The sequence below is a fragment of the Tasmannia lanceolata genome, unplaced genomic scaffold, assembly GCF_043159265.1.
Source record: "Tasmannia lanceolata isolate RefF3 unplaced genomic scaffold, GAP_Taslan_0.1 ptg000002l, whole genome shotgun sequence".
Taxonomy (NCBI): domain Eukaryota; kingdom Viridiplantae; phylum Streptophyta; class Magnoliopsida; order Canellales; family Winteraceae; genus Tasmannia; species Tasmannia lanceolata.
The window spans coordinates 54536964-54544603 of record NW_027518679.1 but is presented as its reverse complement, the minus strand read 5'-3'; positions in this window follow the sequence as shown (position 1 = coordinate 54544603).

The window sequence follows — 7640 nt, the reverse complement described above, 5'->3', positions numbered from 1 at the left end:
ATCTTAATGTGCCTCATTTTAAAAAGGGCAGTGATAAATCGACCCCCAAATATCTTAAATCGACCCCCATGTGTCTCTCTCATTTTAAAACTATTGAGATTTTCATAATTAAGAGCAAACAATAAAGATTTAGACTTCAAATTAGAGTTACTAAAGGCATTTTCCCTCAAAACAAACTTTAATGCCTCACATATGTGGACCAAAAGTAGTATTTAGGGGCCTCTTTGGGAGCTATTAACCATATCTTTTTTTAAAAGTTATTATAACCATTGCTTACAAATACTTATATTCAGTTAAAAACTATTTATACTTAAGATTTAATGCAAATAATTTTTAAAGTTATACAAAGAGGTCCTAAAACTTATAAAGAGGTCTAAAACTGAATAAAAAAAGATATTTTTCATAAGTTTAAGGGACTTCTTTAATGCCATTAAAATCCACTAAACTTGGTCCTTATTTGCAAATAAGAATATTAATGTTACCCACCAAAAATAGAATATTACTGCTAATATCAAATATATATATATATAGTAAAGCGGAATCCTCTAAGCCGTGGTGCCGCCACGTGTCGGCCCCTCCTCCATCCCGTATATTACAAAGATTTCTAAAATCGCAATTAATGTGTAATTAGGGGCAATAATGCCTTTCAAAACGCATGCCTTTTCAATAAAAGGCAATAATGGCTTTAGATAGTCATTTTCTCTAAAATGAATTCTGTTTTTTATGTACTCCGTTGTCTCTAAATTGAGTTTCATAATTTTTTTTCATTTCCGTTTTTTATGTATCCCGTTTCTATGTATTCCCTAATTAATAGCGCATAATCGTTTCCAAATCTTCCAACTTTATTCCCTAATTAATAGCGCAAATTGTTTCCCTAATTAATAGCGCAGAATCGTTTCCAAATCTTTCTGATTTTGTCCATTATAAATTATAACATCTCAATAAAAAGGCCTAAATTCACGCATCTGTGTACTAGGAAAAATATTTTGCCGATTTTACCTGGGTTTTCACTACCTAAAAAAGTAAACATGATGTTTCATATTCCACAATTTCAGACGTTCCCACGTCCCCAAATCTGTTTGTATTCCTATATATTCTCGCCCAATCCTTATCAGAAAAGAAGCCTTTTGCTTCTGTGATTTTGCGAAGGCTAATTATACAACATAGACAAAAACCTGTACTGGTGTTTACCATAGAAATGGAGTCATATATTGGCAATGGTCTTAATCACTACTCTGTTGAAATTTTTGTCATTTTCTCTTTCTTGCAGACAAAGATTCGGAATTGAGAGAAGCGTTTGGTGGAAATTAAGCCCTCTATTGTTTATCTTTTCCTCTCATTTTTTTGCTCCTTTTTCTTTGTGACTAATGGGTCTTCTTATATTGTTTCTTTGTCCAGGCACTATGCCGTCGAATTCTACAAATGACCCTTGCATAAGCAAGTGCAGCATATCTGTAGATCGGGGCTTTTCTTTGGCTGACGTCCACAAACACCAACAGCCGTGTCCACCACTAGCCTTCTCCAGCAAGGCGTAAAGGAAGATTGAAGGCTGGGAAAAGGAACTCCGTATTCATATACTTAGGGCCTCACCTATGAACCAAAATTCCCTTCCGAAGATCCCTCTACTTTATTATCATATTTTCTTCTTCTCAATAGTTGTAACTCTCTCTCTCTCTCTCTCTCTCTCTCTCTCTCTTGATGGAGGTATCTACATATTATATATGGTGTAGCTCTTTTGTAAATTAATTGTTATTTTTATTTGATTTTTTTCTTTATGTAATTTTTTTTCCCTTCACAGTTGGGTCAAGAAAATGTGCCATGACACCTACTTCCCCCATTTTGCAGCCTTCACGAATTGCTTAAAATTGTTCTTAAAGTCGATCCAGAAGATGAAAGAAAGGATATTTTCCTCTTGAAGATCGAGTGTTTTAGATGGAGGCAAGTCACGGCTTCTCTTCTCCAGTTTTTGCTCTCTGTTTAAGCGATATTTTGGTTGGGGGTAGGATTTAAGTGTAGGTTCTAGAAAACCAGTCTTGCGTTTATCATTGCTGAAGCTCTCTAATCAAGATCAGTACAGTTTAATTGTACTCTGGTTATCATAGCACATTTAATCTAACTTTTTAATTCAAATCATCACATAGGAAAACCGAATTGGATGAGGATCCATGCAATATATGGGACATGTAAGTGGGTCCTAATTACAGTTGACATTAAAAAAAAGCTTCATTTTTTTTGAAATTGATAGCCAAGACTTGCAAAAGCTTCTTCCTTGTGCTTAAAAGTGGCGGTAAAGATCCAAAGAGATTAAATGGGGTGAACCGATCTAATTTCAAAGATATGGTAGGTTGTATTTTATAGGCCGAGATATTACAAAAAAAGAAAAATATTACAAAGCCTTTTACGAGATTAGTTTAGCTAACAATTTCACACATTAGTTTAGCTAAAAACCAAATGCAATCTTTCTTTAAGATTAACTCACAGTGAAGATCCTCATAATCTCTACTGATATTATAGCTTTAGATGTAATTTTTAGTTCTCTATATCCACCTTATAAGTGACGTGGACAAAAATCGCACCAATTAGGGTTAATCAATGGATACCTAAATTGCCATTTGTTTTCAACTGGCCAATTCAATGGCAATTTAATATCAAATGAAGGAAGGGTAAAAGAATGCTAATATTAAACGAATTGAGTTCCGATACAAAACCCAATTTACACAGGCCACCTACCCAATTGTATTTTTCATGTCTTTTTCCTTTAAATTGCAAGCTAATTTGTAAAATTTCAACCTTAATTTCACATACAATTTTTGTAGCTAAGTTATTTTTAATGCCCCCTTTACATAGGTTTTTAAGTATTTTTTCCCTTCACCCTTTACAGTGATTTATATGAAGTTTTCAGATATTTTATTTTACTTTTTTTATTTGTTGCCTCAAGGTGCTGTTTTTTTTCTTCTCGGAGTCTTCCTTGCTAATGTTTCTTCTTTCTTTTTCATTTTTTTTAAAAAAAGAAGGTTATGAGGCTTTATTTTTTGGGCCGCCCCGTGCATCTATTTTGGGCCGTCCTCTGCATCGCACGGGTCTGCAACTAGTTATTTGTGGAAGAGAGATCAAGGCCCTGTTCTTTTTTGGATTTTGAGTCTAAAACTGGGTATTAGTCTCAAAATTATATTTAATTGAGTCCAATAATCAGTTTTGGACTCAAAATTAATTCTAAAAATCCGAAGCGACCTGGGCTGAAGACCTCTTTAGAAGCGACTAACCATACCATTTATATGACTAGTATAACAATTATTTGTAAATGATTATATTTAATTACAAAACCATTCACATATATGACTATATTTGCAAATAATTTTGAGGCATTCAAAGAGGCCTTAAATGTTTTGACTTAGTTGTGATTCTCTATGTTTGGTTTGAAATTTATTTTGGCATGTTAGAGATTTATAGATAAAACATTGATCATTAATGTTTCTTATAGTAGTATCCAAAAGATCACATTTGCAAACGAAGTTAGCTTAATATGTCCTCATTTGCAATTAGAGCCCGAGTTCGCATTATCCGAAAAGGTTCCGAGCAGTGTTTAAAATGTGGATGCGAGCCACAAAATGGCTTAAGTAAATTCTAGTTGAATCGGTGCACCGCGATTGAGTACTCAGTTGACATGATTATAACTCGGGAGTGTCAAATGCATTTTGATTGAGGCAAAATGCAGACTCAGACAAGAAGGAGCGGAGTCAACTCGGGCAAGCCAGATGAGTTTTGATTGTCTTTGTTTTCTTCATTTTTAATTAGCTTTGGAGGGTTGTTACAAATCTCAAGATGCTATCAACATCTAATCATAAAAGTGTAAAACAATGCCATTATCAAAACAGATTTCACTATTTTCTATGGACGGTAATGAACGATTATCTTGCACTGTGCCAAGTGTACAATAGACAACGGCAAGATCACCATAAAAGCCTGAATGCAATGCCCCTCATTCTTTTGCAAATGGAATTCCCAAACAAAGGAGATAGAAAGAATATGTCCTTAAAATTGACACAATTGACAAGAACATGTGATCGCCATGTTCTTGTTTTTTTTGAGAACATATCCTAAGTTTGAAATTGTGTCCACTCTCCATTGTCGTAGAAAGTAGACTATTCAAAGGTGGCGAACTGCTTACGCATAAAACTATTCTTCATAAATCATAATCATAGCTGTGCCTACGACAACTCGGTGGTTGATGACTAGCAACTAGACCTTTGTTCACGGGTTTGATCCCACCCTTAACAATATATTATGTAAAACTAAAAAAAGAACAAGAAAAAGTGTTGTTCACATCCACTTATTTTTATATTGACACCCCTTTTCATATTCTTGATTAGAGAGAAACCCCACTAGCTACACTTATGCAAGTGCATTCGATTACATTTCGTGAAAGAAAACAACCATGTAAAGCGTGGACCCATTGCCATGTGTAGTTGTGTATTGTGATCGGGTCTATGAGTATTGTCACTCATCACAAGTCGGGCCTATTGTACTTGGCCCACCCTCATCGAATGATTCTAGACCCTTGAAAAATATAATGAAAGAGACCATAAAGATGTCTTTAAGCCATTGATATTTGCTCGCCTCAATCTTGCGGATGAAATTCGTTCCGCATCAGTCTGGACCCATTGAGTCACCCTGTGATGGTCTATATCAGATCAACAGTCACAAAGCACCTAGCACATGTACATTTTATAGAGGCCAATATTTTCATTCATTGAAATGAGATTGTCTTGCTAGTCGATCCCATTACAAAAACATGGTTAGAGCGCATTGGGATATCAATTCACTTATTTTGAATCTCTAACATGAGATTATCATTACATCCTCATGGACTAAGATCAACTCTAAGTAGAAGGGGCAAAGAACTCACAATCTTCTAATTAACGTTTTGGGTTGATAGATTTACAGGCAAGTTGGGTTAGGATTGACCCTTTCTCGACCCAATGCTCATTGGGTTGGGTTAGGGTTGATAGAGTGCTCTTTGGTTCGTCCCTTTAAATAAGTGGGTTGTAACTATGTCCAGTATAAGATACTCTAATGAAACCACATCGATCACCTCCCTCTCATTGACAAGTTACTTAAAAGAAAATAAGTATCTTCTCTAATCATTAGAATTATTTTAGGCAAGTGGTATTCGCACTGGCATGTTTTGATAATGCACTAACTCAAAGGTTATTATAGTTCTCAAAAAGCTATCATACCAATTAAAAAAGAAAAGACAAGTTGAGTTTGTGCAATTATTAAAGGGAAGTGATATATTTGCCCTCCTCTTCTTACATGGGACTGCCCCAACTCCCAAGTAAGAAAACATGGCAGTGTAAATATCAGTAGCCTTATTTTATCCATTTTTTTACTTTCGTCTGCACATACGAAAATATAAAAAAGTAAAATCACGGGTACGAGAATTTTCATCTAAGTCAAAAAGTGTGAGAGAGAGAGCGAGTCGCACCACTTCCTCTACCCTCAACAGTAAACACCCGTGCGCTCTTTGATTCAGCTGAATATGAAGCCACGTCAGCAGTCAATGGAGATGCCACGTCATCGGAAGCATGGCCTGTGTATGACTTCCATGCTCTGACTCAGCACATGGACGCTCGGGAGATTGGAGCCAAAGCTCCCAAAAAATATCAAATATTTTTAATAACTCGTCTCCTTAATTTCACACAAATCAAATATATGTAATGGGGTGTTGAAAATTTTCATTATATTTAATAGAATTTCTCATACCAAAATAAAATAAAAAATAAAAAATTCAAACTATGTGGAATTGATACTTCCAACCCCTTTCTCAGCATTCCCATCCTTTGTTTAATTATCTTTTCCTTAAAATAACAAACAAAAAGAGGCATAAACATACTGTGCTATTTTTATGAAAAGACAAATATAGGGTGGAAATGCACATTTTTTATTTTTTACGAAAAGACAAATTAGGGTGTGAAAATTTTGGAAAAAATTAAGGGATGGAATATCATTTCTCATACTTGGGGTTTGCTAGCGTCCATCGCAGAATGCATTTCGCAGATGGTCTGTTGCATGTAAGAGCAGCTACACAAGCTCACTTTTAAGTAGATTTTGTCTTCATTCATGAGGTGTTTGCTCTTACATGCAACAGATCATCCGCGAAATGCCTTTTGTGATGGACGCTAGCAAATCCCCTCATACTTATAACCTATAGGACCCTACCAAAGTAACTCGATGTCACAAGCTGATAATAACATTGGTTTCTCATTGTGTTCTGTACATTGGGCATAAGTAGCAAATCATATTAACTTTTTTTACGAGCATTATTTTTGTTATTCCGAAGTTTAGAATATTCACAAATAAAGGACTAATCTGACCGAATAAATTACATAGACACACTAATAACACTTGTAGTAGAGAAAACATTGAAATTGTTTCTAAAATTCTAAAAAATTGGCTTTTCTCGAAGGTTTGACGATGAATACATGGTCATGGGGACCTTAGTAGTAGGAAGATGGAGAAAGCCTAGGTTCATCTGACCTGTCAATGTCATGGCTCATTACTCATAAGTCATAACTCATTTTTGATCATGTTCATGCATTCAAACACCACATCCTTCATTTTCTTTCTTAGTCTCTTTCCTTGCACCACCACCCCCTTCTGAAGCTCCTTCAATGCCCTTCAATTTAGATAAGTTGTCTATATCCCCACATACTTTATGTGGTTATATCTATCTTATAAGTACCCTATCTCATAAATGGTGGAGAAGATCAACCATGCAAGGGAATAGGGCTTTATTTATAAAAAAAGAAGATAGACGACCTTATAAGGGAAGGTACTTGTAGCGCGTGAGTTTTAGTATAATTTCTTGAGTACTTTTCTCGATTTCTTTAGATTCGTGATGATTTTTTTTCTAAGTATAATAAATGACAATCCTTACACGGGAGTAAAAGAAGGTGAAAGACCTAAACTCGAATAACCTGTGACATCAATCCGCCTCAATAGTTGTCAGCTACACTTAGACTGTTTTCCGTATTGGGGGATTCTAGTGTTTAAATTTTGGAACTATACATTAAAGATCGGTGCACACTGCATAGAGTGCGCAAAAGTAGGCATGGTAACGGATACGGTCCCATGGTGTATCTCATGTGGCACATGGACAAAGTCCTTTCCCTATATATCTTCGGTGGGGCAACCCCCCTCTAGATTATTTATGACTCATTTTTTCAAAATCTTCGGTAGGGCCTATTTCATATGACGATCCAAACCGTTCATTTGCTGGGGGCACAACCTATATAAAGTTTTAGCCCGTAATTCATCTTCATAAGAAGTTCCTCACCCTCTGATCTGTAGGGGCCCACAATAGATTGGACGGTTAGGATCATCCTATGCAAAATGATTTGCGAGGTATAGCCTATTTACGTTGTGGCCCAACAAATGAATGGTTTGGATCATCTTATGAAGTGGGTACACCGTACTTAATGAAAAATACTGGACTGTATGTGGCCGCAACATATTAAATCTTATAAATTTTAGCAGAATACTCATTTGAATATATTGAATCGAAAAAAGCTCATGTTTCGTCTGATAGGATGGGCCCAACCTTTTATACCAAAGCATAGCATGGGCACGTCAATCCCATG